Below are 14,891 nucleotides of genomic sequence, written 5' to 3'. Positions count from 1 at the left end.
AGTTTCAGTTTCCAGGTTGTCTCCATTCAGTAAAGACTTGTTATAATCAACTCCTGCAGTCTGTGTCTCAATTATACACGGACATAATACTGGCGACGAGTAAGAAACGAACTTACCTGTAACTCGGCAGCACCTCAGATGACGTTATTGAAGGTCGAAGCCAGAAGAAAGAGAAAAAAAAAATCCAAAGAAACTCGAGAAACGGGCGTCGACCGTGGGCAACCGCCCTCCAAATCATCGAATTGAAAAGTGCAGGAGAGACTGTCGAGAGCCAGGCTTGGTCTCCAGTCTGTGGTTTCCCAGCTAATCGGGCTGGTGGCAGGTAGTGCACTGATCCTTCCTGGGCTGCGGCAGGCTAGAGCTCGATCGGGTGGCTCTGCAACGGGGCCGGGCAGCGAGTCGGGAAGCAAAGAGAGAGAGAGAGGGTGGAGCACACAGGGCGCGGCCGGTGCTTCGCAGCCGGGCAGTGTTCGGACCTAAGAAGAGGGAGGGAAGTGTCCCAGAGGGTCCGCTCCACGACGGGAACGGTTCTTCAATTAACGGAGCAAATATTGAAGCGCGATAGTAAAATAAATATAATCACCAGCAACAGCGTTGGCAGCAGCGGCAGCGGCGGGAAAGCGCGGGAGGCGCCATCTTAACTCGGCGGGGAAGAAGGAAAAGCGCGGGAGGCGCCATTTTGATCCATCGGGGACGAAGGCAAAGCGCGGGAGGCGCCAGCTTAGATTTTCAAGATGCCAAAGACTGGCGATATCACTGCCTTCGATAGTGCAATAGAAGACTGGACCACGTATGTGGAAAGAATCGAGGTATATTGCGAGGCAAACGAAATAGCCGATGAGAAAAAGGCATCGGTATTGCTAAATTTAATGGGCGCAAGAACGTACGGTCTATTGCGGGACCTGATTACTCCAGCCAAACCGAAGGCGAAGAGTTTTAACGAAATTGTTGCTATCCTACAGGAACACCTAAATCCTACACCGCTGCTGATAGCAGAAAGATTTAAATTCCACAGGAGAAATCAGCATAAAAATGAGAGCAATGCTGATTACCTTACGGAACTACGCAAGTTATCAAAGCACTGCCAGTTCGGAGCAGGACTGGCAGATACCTTACGGGACAAATTTGTCTGTGGACTCCTGAGTGAAGGAACCCAGAAGAGGTTACTCTCAGAGAAAGAGCTGACGCTAGATAAGGCTTTCAGCGTGGCAGTATCATACGAAGCAGCAGCAAGGGGAGCTGCAGAAATACAACAAAAGCCACAGGAATACGGCACCCACGAAATGACACGGGGATTTGCAAAATGTTATCGCTGCGGCAGAACAAACCATGACCAGAAGGACTGCTGGTCCAAGGACAAAATATGCAGGCAATGCGGAAAGATGGGACACATTGCACGAGTTTGCAGGTCTGGTAAGAAGACCAACGACAACAAAAAGGCTACTAAGGAACCGTACAGGAAAGTACAAAAGATGACGGACAGTAGTTCCAAAGACCAGATGAGCGATAGTGAATCCAGGAACAAGAGACTAAGCTGTCTCAAACTTCACAACGTAATCACAAAAGAGGATCTCCGAACCATTTGGGTCACCCTCACGATAGCTGGGTCCCAAGTTAAAATGGAATTGGATACAGGATCAGCACTAACCGTCATGAATCGACAAGACTACGAGCGGCTATTCTCACACATACCCTTGAGAGAGACATCCATTGTCTTGAGGACGTATACAGGGCAAAAAGTATACCCCAGAGGAAAAATAAGGGTGCCTGTCGAATACAACGGCAAGAAAATACGGAAATTGTATCTCTACATTCTGCAAGATGGTGGACCACCGTTATTGGGACGTGAATGGATCAGAAAGATAAGTTTAGACTGGCACTCCATTCAGGTACTGACGGTGGCTGGTAAAAAGGATGACGACGTCACTCCTGGACGATTGTCAACAATCTTAGCTGACGCCAAAGAGGTATTTCAACAAGAACTGGGCACTCTTAAAGGCGTAACCGCCTCGATAAAAATAGAGGAGAATGCAATTCCCAAGTTTTTCAAAGCAAGACCGGTACCATATGCAATTCGCCCAGCCGTCGAGGCAGAGCTGGAGAATCTGGAGAAGGCAGGCGTGTTATCGAAGGTAGACTGGAGCGAGTGGGCGACACCCATCGTTCCTGTCATGAAGAAAACGTTAAACAATAAGTCTGAGGAGCCAAGGAAGGTTCGCATCTGTGGGGACTTCAAGGTGACGGTGAACCTAGTCCTTCACACAGTACAATGTCCTCTTCCAAGGATAGAAGATATCTTCGCCTCACTATCTGGAGGGAAGCGTTTTACAAAAATTGACCTAGCACAAGCATATTTGCAGATGGAGGTTGAAGAATCTTCTAGGAAGTATCTCACGATAAACACTCACAAAGGTCTTTACCAGTATAATCGACTGGTATTCGGAGTAGCATCAGCTCCGGCGATATGGCAAAGAGCGATGGAACAAGTCCTGCAAGGGATTCCGGGGACTCAGTGTTACTTGGACGACATCCTAGTGACAGGTGAAGATGACAGTGAACACCTTGCCAACCTAGAGCAGGTGCTCACTAGACTACGTGAACATGGGCTACGAGCCAATCGCCCTAAGTGCGAGTTTTTTAAGAAACAGATATCGTATATTGTGGCCACGTGATTGATGAAGAGGGGTTGCATAAGTCCCCTGACAAAATTGAAGCAGTAGTTAAGGCTCCAGCGCCTGAAAATGTGTCGCAACTGAGGTCATTCCTCGGATTGGTGAATTACTACCATAAGTTTTTGGCGAATTTGTCCACAATTCTGCATCCACTGAACGCCCTACTACGAACGGGAGTAGCATGGAAATGGAGCGATGAATGTAAGCGGGCCTTTCAGAAGAGTAAGGACCTAATCACTTCAAGAGAAGTATTGGCTCACTACAACCCATCACTACCGATAAGACTGGCGTGTGATGCGTCTCCCTACGGTGTTGGGGCGGTACTGTCACATAAATTCCTTGATGGTTCAGAGAGGCCAGTAGCTTTTGCGTCACGCTCGTTAACTTCAGCCAAGCGTAACTCCGCCCAGATTGACAGAGAGACCCTCAGCCTGGTGTGGGGGCTGAAGAAGTTCAATCACTACCTGCACGGTCAGAAATTTACTCTACTAACTGATCATCAACCTCTCGTCTCCATTTTCAACCCTCAGAAGGGCGTACCGATAATGACGGCACAACGGCTACAGAGGTGGTCCCTTTTCCTAGGGGCACACCAATATGACATCGAGTACAAAGGAACTAAACAGCATGGGAATGCTGATGGATTGTCGCGCCTACCGTTGCCGACGGTAGAAGAAGAACTGGCAGTGGATCCAGTGGAGTTATTCCACTCGACTATAGTCGAATGTCTCCCTGTGACGAATGCAAACATAGAAAAGGAAACACGAAATGACCCGACACGCTCCTGGGTCTATGATTTAACGGTGAAGGGATGGCCAGCACATGGCGAACCACTGCTGCCAGCATTCTCACCGAGAAGAGAACAGCTGTCAGTGTGCAGAGGAACCTTGATGTGTGGATCCAGAGTAGTAATTCCACCCAAATTGAAGGATAGAGTGCTCAATGAGCTTCATGAGGGTCATCTGGGAGGGGTAAAAATGAAGAACTTAGCCAGAGCGTTTGTGTGGTGGCCGGGAATCGATAGAGAAATCGAAGAGATGACCAAGAGCTGTACAGGATGCCAGAAGGTCCAAAACACCCCACCACAAGCCCCTCTACATCCATGGGAGTGGCCCTCATCTCCATGGCAAAGGGTGCACATTGATTTTGCTGGTCCCTTTATGGACTCGATGTTTTTAATTGCAGTGGATGCACATTCAAAGTGGCCAGAGGTAATAAAAATGTCCTCAACCACCACAGAAAAAACTATCACAGTCTTACGAACCATATTCGCCAGGAATGGGCTGCCTGAACAGATTTGCTCTGACAATAGACCACAGTTTGTGCCTGAAGAGTTCCGGAAGTTCTTAAAGAACAATGGTGTTAAGCATTACACATCCGCCCCATATCATCCAGCCACTAATGGATTGGCCGAGAGGTTTGTTCAAACATTCAAGGCGGCTATCAAGGCAATGCGTAATGAAGATATACCCCTACAACACAAGATGGATAACTTCTTGTTTGCCTACCGGAATGCGACACATGCGGTTACCAACCAAACTCCAGCCATGATGTTCTTCAATCGAAGACTACGATGCCGCTTGGATTTGGTTAAGCCAAACGTCAGAAGCGATGTGGAGAACAGGCAGTTTCAGAATATGAATGAAAGGCCAACCAGGAGTTTTAAGATAGGTCAACCAGTTTTGGCCCGGGACTACCGCATAGATAAATGGCAGCCAGGAACGATCTGCACACGGCAAGGACCTCTAATGTATACCGTGGACGTTGGAGAGAGCATTGTAAGACGCCATGCTAACCAGATTCTAGAGTCACTGGAAAACGTCAAATCCACACCACGATCTGATACACCTGGCGATGAAACCGAAGTACCAATTGCATCTACTGCAGAATCGGTGATATTGGAAGCAAACGAACCAAACAACGACATTGATCCCGACGCAACCTTGCCAGAAGAACCTGATATCCCAAAGAGGCGTTATCCAGACAGAATCAGGAAGCCTCCTCAAAGACTGAACTTATAATTGCTTAACTTCAACCAATGTATCTAGCAACCGTAATTGTAATTGTAATTAGTTATTATTTAGTTGTTAAATGAATGTTATGTACTGTTTATCTAAAAGGGGAGGAATTGTTGTGTATGTACCTTTAAGGGAATAACTGGTCTCAGACTGCAGTACCGCCCCTGTATAAAAGTGACCACCCCTGTATAAAAGGCCCTAGCAGGCTTCTGTAGTTTCAGTTTCCAGGTTGTCTCCATTCAGTAAAGACTTGTTATAATCAACTCCTGCAGTCCGTGTCTCAATTATACACGGACATAATATGGGGGGGGGAGGGCTCAGGGGGAAAATACAACACAAATAGTAGTTCAAAAACAAACAAAAAGGAAGAGAGTGGAGTAACAGTCAGAAATTGTACCTTCCGCACGACAGGTAAAGGGAAAACTAAAAGATGTAAAGCGATTAAACCGGGAGAGAGAAATAAGAAACATGTGAATAAAGCATCAGAGCTGAAGGACAGGCTAGGGTGAGTGGCCCAAATAAGCGTTCTTTGTACAAACGCAGGGAGTATAAGGAATAAACTGAATGAACTGCAGGCACAAATTCAAATTGGAGGGTATGACATGGTAGCCATTACTGAGACATGGCTGCAGGACAGTCAGGACTAGGAACTAAATATACCAGGTTAAAAGGTCTACAGGAAATATAGGGAAAATGGCAGAGGGGGAGGGGTAGCCTTAGTAATTAGGGATGAAATCATTTCAATGATAAGAGAGGATTTAAAGAGAGGTAAACAGCCAGTGGAGACCTTATGGGTTGAAGTAAGAAATAGGAAAGGGTCTAAGATTGTAGTGGGAGTTGTGTATGGGCCCCCTGGTAGCAGCCCTGAAGTGCTAGATTGTATAAATGCAGAGATTAGACAAGCGTGTAGCAAAGGCAGTGTGGTTTTAATGGGGGGATTTTAACTTTCATATAGATTGGGAAAAGCAGACTAGCACCCGTCAGAAAGGTAGTGAATTTCTTGAGTGTGCCCGGGATAGTTTTCTACAACAATATGTCCTAGAGGCAACAAGGGGGCAAGCCAAATTAGATTTAGTAATGAGTAATGAAGCAGATTTAGTAAACAGCCTTGGGCCGACTTTAACGGGATGTGGCGGAGACTGTCCACAGTAAACTGGGCAAATCTGTTAATGGGTAAAATGACAGGTGATCAGTGGGAGATGTTTTTAACGTGATACAGAACCAGTTTATACCCCTGAGTGGCAAGAGCTTTACTTGCCAAAAAAACCCAGCCCTGGATGACTAAAGAGGTAAGGGACAGCATAAAACTAAAGGAAAGGGCATACAAAAAATAGCACAGATCCTGGCAAATGGGAAAGATACAAAGAACAGCAAAGGGTCACAAAACAGACAGTAAGAGCTACAAAAAGGAAATATGAAAAGAAACTTGCAAAGGACATCAAACAACACAAAGAATTTTTATAGTTACATTGGAAGAGGGGGGTCAGGAGCAATGCTGGCCCCTTAAAAAACTGAAATAATGGCACTAAAGAGTGACAAATCCCCAGGGTCAGATGGTTTCCATCCCAGGGTTTAAAAGGAAGTAGGTGAGCACATTACAGATGCCCTAACTATAATCTTCCAAAGTTCTCTCGATTCAGGAACCGTCCCTTTAGATTGGAAAATTGCACCCGTCACTCCGCTATTTAAGAATGGCGAGGAAGGGAAACCAGGGAATTATAGACCAGTTAGCCTAACATCTGTTGTGAGGAAATTGCTCGAGTCTATAATTAAGGATAGGGTGACTGAACACCGTGAACATTTTCAGTTGATCAGAGCGAGCCAGCATGGATTGTGAAAGGTAGGTCACACCTGACAAACCTAATTGAATTTTTTGAGGAGGTGACTAAAGTAGTGGACAGAGGAATGTTTATGGATGTTATTTATATGGACTTTCAGACCCATTTGATAAAGCCCCACATAAGAAGCTGTTAACGAAGGTAGAAGCCCATGGAATTGAGGGCAAATTATTGACCTGATTAGGAAATTGGCTGAGCGGCAGAAGACAGAGAGTAGGGATGATGGGCAGGTACTCAAACTGGCAGGAGGTGACTAGTGGTGTCCCACAGGGATCTGTGTTGGGGCCTCAACTATTCACAGTATTTATTAACAACTTAGATGATGGCATAGAAAGTCATATATCCAAATTTGCCGATGACACAAAGACAGGTGGCATTGTTGGCGGTGTAGATGAAAGCATAAAATTACAAAAGGATATTGATAGATTAAGTGAATGGGCAAAACTGTGGCAAATGGATTTCAATATTGGCCCAGAACTTCGGGTCTCCACGGGTGAGTACGTGCTGGGTACTCACGCGTGTAGGCCCAACGGAAGTGCCGGTTTCGTGCATGCACTGCGCATGCGCGGGAAACGGGAACTTCCGTTCCCCTGAAAGAAGGGGTTGAGAGGTGGAACGCGTGCGCCGGAGAGGCAGCGCGTGCGCATCAAACTTACGTTTTTTTTGCAGGTTTCTCCGGGAGGGTAAGTCTCCAGCAGTTACACTTTTAAAAAGCAGGCGCAAGGCCTGCTTTTAACAAGGTAAGTGGTGAATTAATTAAAATTAATACATTTTTTCCACAGGTTTATTATTTTTAAATACTTTAAAGAAAGGTAAGTTTATTTTTAACCCCATTAGAAACTGTAATTAATTTTTTCAAAAATTTAAATTATTGTTTAAAATAGTTATTTTATGTAATTTATAGTTATTTTAAAAATATGGTGGTTTTTAAAAAAAATTATTTGAAGTTTTAGTGATGTTTTGGAGCTTATAGTATTTATAGTTTTGACAGCTCTTCCTATCAAACTTATGAATGAAGCATTCCCTGCTCCCATTGGCTCTCCATGGCCCACGTGATCCCAGGGGACGCTTCGAACTAACTGCGCCCCTGGGATACACAAGCACTGCGCGCCGGCAGTTGGAGGAGGCCCAGGATCGGAATCCCACGCGGGCCCACAGCTCAACGGCCGGCGCGTTAGTTAAGTGCAGGTCGGAGGCTTGCACCCGCGGGAAGCCCCCGACCCGAATTTCTGGGCCAATGTAAGCAAGTGCGAGGTTATCCACTTTGGACCTAAAAAGGATAGAACAGGGTACTTTCTAAATGGTGAAAAGCTAAACACAGTGGAGGTCCAGAGAGACTTGGGGGGGTCCAGGTACACAGATCATTAAAATATCATGGACAGACAGGTACAGAAAATAATCTAAAAGGCTAATGGAATGCTGGCCTTTATATCTAGGGGACTAGAATACAAGGGGGTCGAAGTTATGCTGCAGCTGTACAAAACCCTGGTTAGACCACACCTGGAGCACTGGGAGCAGTTCTGGGCACCACACCTTAGGAAGGATATACTGGCCTTGGAGGGAGGGCAGCGTAGGTTTACCAGATACCCGGACTCCAAGGGTTAAGTTACGAGGAGAGATTACACAAACGAGGGTTGTATTCCCTGGAATTTAGAAGGTTAAGGGGTGATCTGATCAAAGTTTTCAAGATATTAAGGGGAACTGATTGGGTAGAGAGAGAGAGAAACTATTTCCACTGGTTGGGGATTCTAGGACTAGGGGGGCAGAGTCTAAAAATTAGAGCCAGACCTTTCAGGAGTGAAATTAGGAAACACTTCTACACACAAAGTGTGGTAGAAGTTTGGAACTCTCTTCCGCAAACGGCTAGATCAATTGTTAATTTTAAATCGGAGATTGATAGCATTTTTGTTAACCAAAGGTATTAAGGGATATGGGCCAAAGGCGGGTTTATGAAGTCAGGTCGCAGAGCAGCCATGATCTCATTGAATGGCGGAACAGGCTTGAGGAGCTGAATGGCCTCCTCCTGTTCCTGTGTTCCTATGTTCCTAGGGGACAGTATAGTTAGGGGAATAGATACTGTTCTCTGCAGCCACGATCGGGAGTTTCGAAGGTTGCCCAGTGCCAGGGTTAAAGACATCTTGTCACGGCTGGAGAAGAACTTGCTGTGGGAGGGGGAGGATCCAGTTGAGGTGGTCCACGCAGGAACCAACGACATAGGTAGAACTAGGAATGAGGTTCTGCTGAGGGAGTTTGAGGAGCTAAGATCCAAATTAAAACACAGAACCTCAAAGGTAATAATCTCTGGATTGTTACCTGAGCCACGCGCAAATTGGCATAGGGACAGACAGATCAGAGAGTTAAATGTGTGGCTCAAAGAGTGGTGTGGGAGGTAGGGGTTTCAGTTCATGGGACACTGGCACCAGTACTGGGGAAAGAGGGAGCTGCTCCCTTGGGACGGGCTCCACTTAAACCGGGCTGGGACCTGTGTCCTGGCGAAACGAATAACTAGGGCAGTAGACAGCTTTAAACTAATGAAGGGGGGCGGTGGGAGGATTCAGGAAAGAGTAAATTTAAAAGCAGCGAGAGAAATGTCAAGGCTCTAGAGCAGAGTAGAGTTTGGGGTAAAAATAAGCAGAGTGGGTCAGACAGGGACAGAGAGAGTAACAAAGGTAATAGGGCACCAGTGACTAAAGTGACATCAGGGAAAATGTTAAGGCTAACGGGATCAAGGGATATGGGGAGAAGGCAGGGACAGGGTACTGAATTTGGATGATCAGTCATGATCTCATTGAATGGCAGAGCAGGCTCGAGGGGCCGAATGGCCGACTCCTGCTCCTATCTTCTATGTTTCTAAAGGCATTGGCCTAGAAATTGAGTGCCCTTAGCGCCGATTTTGCGGCGCTAGAGGGCCTAGCGCTGCATTTGGCGCCGGCGCCGAAATTGCCTGGGGCCCTTACGCCGCGGTAGACCGGTAGCGCTGCGCCGGCACCGATGACGTCATCGGTGTGCGCAGCGTCCCGGTTGCCATGCCGACGGGCCCCAGCGCCGAAATTCAGTTGCGGCCGCCTCGCCCGTGACAGCCGCAACTAAGACTCTGGCAACAGAGTCTTACGAGTCTTTGCGCCGGCGCATTAAAGGCCCCGCGGCGGCCGGCCGCTTTCCCGCCGGCCGCCTGGCCGCAGCTCCCTCCCCGGACTTCCCCCCCCCCCCCCCCCCCCGGAACAGAAGCAAGCCCGGCACTTGTCCGAGGTGCCGGGCTCATTTTTTAAAAGATTTTCGCGGGCCGCGATCGGGTGCAGGCAGCTCCTCCTTAAGGGAAGGAGGAGGCCTGCACTTCCCGAGCCTGCCGCACCGCATCGGGTGCCGCAGCGCCGGAATTGCGGCGCGAAACGGCAGTTAGCGTCGATTTACCGCCGCAAAGACCCTTCAGTAGCGCCGGCAGCCGTTTGGGCGCGGCCCTGCTGAATTTTTGGCGCGCGCAGGGGGACTTAGCGCCGGCACTAACTTCCGGCGCTAAAGCCCTGGCTAAGCCAAAACTCAATTTCTAGGCCATTATATCTGAATGCACGAAGCATTCGCAACAAAATAGATGAATTAATAGAAATAAATGGGGGTTTGATTTAATAGCCATTACAGAGATATGGGGGGCGATTTTGCCAACCCCGGGGAGGCGGGTTTGGAGGTGGGACTGCCGGGAAAATGGCAGAATTTGGGGGCGGGTAGCCCAAGCCACCTCCATGCCATCTTGCCAGGAGGCGGGTAGCCATTCCACGCCGGGCCCCGTCCGCTTGGAGGCAGGAAGGGATTACATCAACTTAACTGCCTGTTACCAGGTAGTTAACAGGCAGAAAATAGGATTATCACCATTTTGCCCTCACAAGTGCAGGCTTCCCGAAGGTTCAGAATTCAAGACCTCATCAAACTACAGAGAATGTCAGTGTTTGATAGCTTCACCGAGCTGTCAAACGATGACAATTCATCTGTCAAAAGCTTTTGACAGATGAAACGTCATACGCTGACGTTCTCTGTAACCGGCTTCCCCTTAATTGGCCTGCTGAGCCCGCTGGGCGGGCTTAACAAGGTCAATCAAGGGAAAATAGCGTGGGTTGGCTAGAAGTCGATGGAGGCGGGACTGAAACCCGACAAGTGGGAGTCCCGCCTCCAAAAGCTCCCCATTGGCAAAATCCAGCCTGTGGTTGCAGAGTGACCAAGGTTGGGAACTAAATATTCCAGGATATTTGACTTTTAGAAGAGGTAACGATGTGGGAGCGGGAAGAGAAGCTGTTGCAGGTGATTCTCTGGTTACGATTAGACAGATAAGACTCATAGGGGTAGAAATTCGGTATCGCCCCGTTTGGGGTGCAATTATCGGCCGGGCGCAAAGTTTAGCGCCTGGCGCTAATTATCGCCTCCGACTGCAAACTTGGTTTCTATCGCCCCTGGAGGTGATTGGAGCGCTAAATCAGGCGCTACACACCTCTCCTAATGCGCTAACGCCGAGGAGCGAGGCACTACCTCAGAGTGCTGGTGGAGCTCAGGTGATGTCAGTCAGCAATGGAACACAGACACACTGGCGCCGGCCAGTTCTTAAAGGGGAGGGTCGATCTTGCTCTCCATCCACACCCTGCTCATTGCAGCCTTGAATCTCGGTCTGGAGAGACCTGTACATCAAATCTGCTGGAAAGAACAATGGAGGGGCCCAGGGAAAGAGCTCAGAGTGCAGCCCCCACAGTCTCTTCTAAATCGATACAAGGAAGATCAAATCAAAATGAACCTGCAAAGTGCTGCTCAGTACCCAAAACTCCTTCACACAGCGTTGAATCTCTCCAGAAGTCTCTCTCTCTCTCTCAGAATGCGTGGTGCAAAAATGTCGCCAAATAAAAAGGCAGGAACTGGTCACCTTTAAATAGCGCTCCCCCAGTTCCTTCCCAACTGCAAAACGCTCCCCTCAAACTGTCGTTGCTAGCGACAGGCGGTAAGGCAGGGGGCGCCACTCAATATCCGGTCCGGGGCGTTGCGCACTCGACTGACGTCACGGTCTGCCGGCGCAGGAGATCGTGGCGGTAGTGATTAGCGTCGCCGCAAAATGTCTGGTCAATTTCGCGAGCGGCGCAAATATCGCCGCACCTGGGCGCGAATTGTTTTGCGCCCCATTAGCGCCCTCTTAAGGCTAACGGGAGGCGCAAACCAACCGAATTTTCCCCCCTTTAACTTTCATATAGACTGGGCAAACCAAATTTGCAGTAATAGTGCAGAGGGAGAGTTCAGGGAATGCACTCAAGATAGTTTTCTAGATCAGTATGTTGAGGAACCTACTAGGGAACAGGCTATTTTAGATCTAGCATTGTGCAATGAGACAGGGTTAATTAATAACCTTGTAGTAAAGGAGCCTCTGGGAGCAGTGATCATAATATGATAGAATTTTATGTTGCGTTTGAGAGTGATTTAGTTAAGTCTGAAACTGAGGTCCTAAATCTGAACAAAGCAAACTATGTAGGTATGAGGGGCGGGTTGGCTAAGGTAGGTTGGGAAACTACATTAAAAGATATGACAGTAGAAAAGCAATGGTAAACATTTAAAGAAATAATTTATAATTCACAACGAATATACATTCCCTTAAGGAATAAAAACATCACGGGAAAAATGGTCCACCCGTGGTTAACATGAGAAATTAAAGATAGTACAGTATTAGATTAAAGGAAGAGGCCTATAATGTTGCCAAAAAAAAGTAGTAAGCCTGAAGATTGGGAGGATTTTAGAATTCAGCAAAGGAGGACCAAGAAATTGATAAAGAAAGGGAAAATAGGATATGAGAGTAAATTAGCGAGAGACATAAAAACAGACTGTAAAAGTTTCTATAGGTATGTAAAAAGGTAAAGATTAGTGAAAGTAAACGTGGGTCCCTTACAGGCTGAGACAGGAGAAATTATAATGGGGAATAAGGAAATGGCAGAGAAATTAAACAAATACTTTGGCCGGAATTTTGCCGGTGCTCAAGAGTGCGGGGTTTGGAGGCGGGACCGCTGTCAAAATCGCAAAGATTGACAGCGGGTAGGAGGCCCGCCGTCAACCTGCCTCCATGCAAGTCTCCCAGGTGTCGGGTCTGTCAGCACAGAACTGACCCGACACCAAGCGGCGGGGAAGACAATTCTGGTACTTAAATGGCTTGTTAAGAGCCAATTTAAGAGTCTTTTGAGGCTTACTTGTAATTTTACCTTCTCCCCCACTGGGAACACGCCAGCTCAACCTGGTGTGTTGTGAGTCTGGTCTGATGTTTGTGAAAGGATGACAGCTGCAGAAGTGGTGTCAAGGATGCCATGTTGCAGATGGTGAGTTTCAGAGCGCAGAAAATGTTGGTTACTGCATTTTTAATACATATACAGATTTCTTTAGCGTACAAGTTTTTAAATCCAACGGTATATCCAGTGCCATATCATTGGGAGAACCTCTCTCACCAGTGACAGATCACTTCTGTCATGTCACCTGCAGCTGCCATCTATTCCAGCAACATTGGAACCAATGAAACAATCAGATCTTGGTCCTCCGAATCCTTCCGCAATCATCCCCAACACCAACATCACCAACCTTCGCTGCCATCACCTGACGCTGTACTGGACACAGGGCATCAGCCCCTGACAACATTGCTGGCCGGAAGGCATCACCATGGCCAGACTTTCTTCACTTGATGCTGTAAACCCTGGCTGCCACATGATGCGCCAGGTTGACACCATCCCACACCAGCACCGTGAAGCATCCCTTTAATGTCCAAGCCATTCCATGCACACACATCACTATAGCGGGGAGGGGGGTGGTGGGGGTAGTTATGACTGAACAATCACTGGAACTCAGTAAGACACTTCTCAATGTGCGCTCAGATCTGTCCAATAAGGGGCACTTTTTGAAAAAGAGATTTCACTGCATGACACCACATGACCAGAAACTTGACATCGACATTGGCTAAACCTCTCAAGTGCCCACCCTTGTGTGTTGTTAGTTGGCATGCTTGCAGTAGAATGAGGGTGAGTGTGAGGGGTGGCTAGTGAGATAGGGAAGTGATAAAGTAGATAGAGAGGGTTGGGTGGAGGTGCAAGGTAAGTTGGTGTCCTGGGGAGGTCTCATCCACCCTTGGAAGGGAAGAGAACCTCCCTGCGTACTGTGACTCCCTCCATAAGCATATGGAGGGAGTCATTGGAGAGCCTGGTTGCAAGAGTTCACCTTTGTGCAGTGATTGTCACTGTTTTCAGCACCTCAATGCTGTCAAACACTGAAAAACCAACTGTCAAAATAAAATTGTGCATGGTCCCTTTAAGGAAACCGGCAGATGACGCGTCATCAAATGACATCATCAGACCTGCTTCCTGTTAATTGGCCAGTAAGCCCGCAGGGCAGGCTCAAGAAGGCCAATCAAGGGAAAACCGCGTCTGCAGAGCGGAGGCAGCTGGGGGCGGGACTGGAACCCGGAAATCAGCTGACCCGCCCCCATCCCGACACCGGTGAGAAAATCGCGGCTTTTGTGTCTGTCTTCACGGAAGACGACGCAAAAAACATTCCAGAAATAGTGGAGAACCAAGGGTCCAGCGAGAATGAGGAACTGAAAGAAATTAGTATTAATAAGGAAATCATACTAGAGAAATTAATGGGATGAAAGCCGATAAATCCCCTGGACATGATGGCCTACATCCTAGGGTTTTAAAAGAGGTGGCTATAGAGATAGTGGATGCATTGGTTGTCATCTTCCAAAATTCCAGATTCTGGAATGGTTCCTGCGGATTGGAAAGTAGCAAATGTAACCCCATTATTTAACATGGTGTGGAGATGCCGGAGTTGGACTGGGGTGGACAAATGTAAGAAGTCACACAACACCAGGTTATAGTCCAACAGCTTTATTTGAAATCACAAGCTTTCGGAGCGCTGCTCCTTCTTCACCTGAAGAAGGAGCAGCGCTCCGAAAGCTTGTGATTTCAAATAAAGCTGTTGGACTATAACCTGGTGTTGTGTGACTTCTTACATTATTTAACAAAGGAGGAACTACAGAGCAATTAGCCTGACATCAGTAGTAGGGAAAATGCTACAATCTATTATTAAGGACGTGGTAACAGGGCACTTAGAAAATAATAATAGGATTGGGCAGAGTCGACACGGATTTATGAAAGGGAAATCGTGTTTGACAAATCTGTTAGAGTTTTTTGAGGTTGTAACGAGCAGGATAGATAAGGGGGAACCAATGGATGCAGTGTATTTGGATTTTCAGAAGGCCTTCGATGAGGTGCCACACAAGAGGTTATTAAACAAAATTAGGGCTCATGGGATTGGGGGTAATATACTAGCGTGGATTGAGGATTGGTTAACGGACAGAAAACAGA

At 47.4% G+C, this 14,891-nt stretch overlaps 1 protein-coding gene across 1 annotated transcript in view; it reads right to left on the bottom strand.

Moving 5' to 3' along the window:
* LOC147091124 (disks large homolog 4) overlaps positions 1-14,891 on the bottom strand; it is a 683,309-nt gene that overhangs the window by 630,008 nt on the left and 38,410 nt on the right. The gene's annotated exons all lie outside the window — the stretch shown is intronic.

The sequence above is a fragment of the Somniosus microcephalus genome, unplaced genomic scaffold (assembly GCF_052327205.1).
Source record: "Somniosus microcephalus isolate GS21.2 unplaced genomic scaffold, FLI_Smic_1.0 unresolved_chr4, whole genome shotgun sequence".
Lineage (NCBI taxonomy): Eukaryota > Metazoa > Chordata > Chondrichthyes > Squaliformes > Somniosidae > Somniosus > Somniosus microcephalus.
This window is presented reverse-complemented; position numbering and strand designations above follow the sequence as displayed.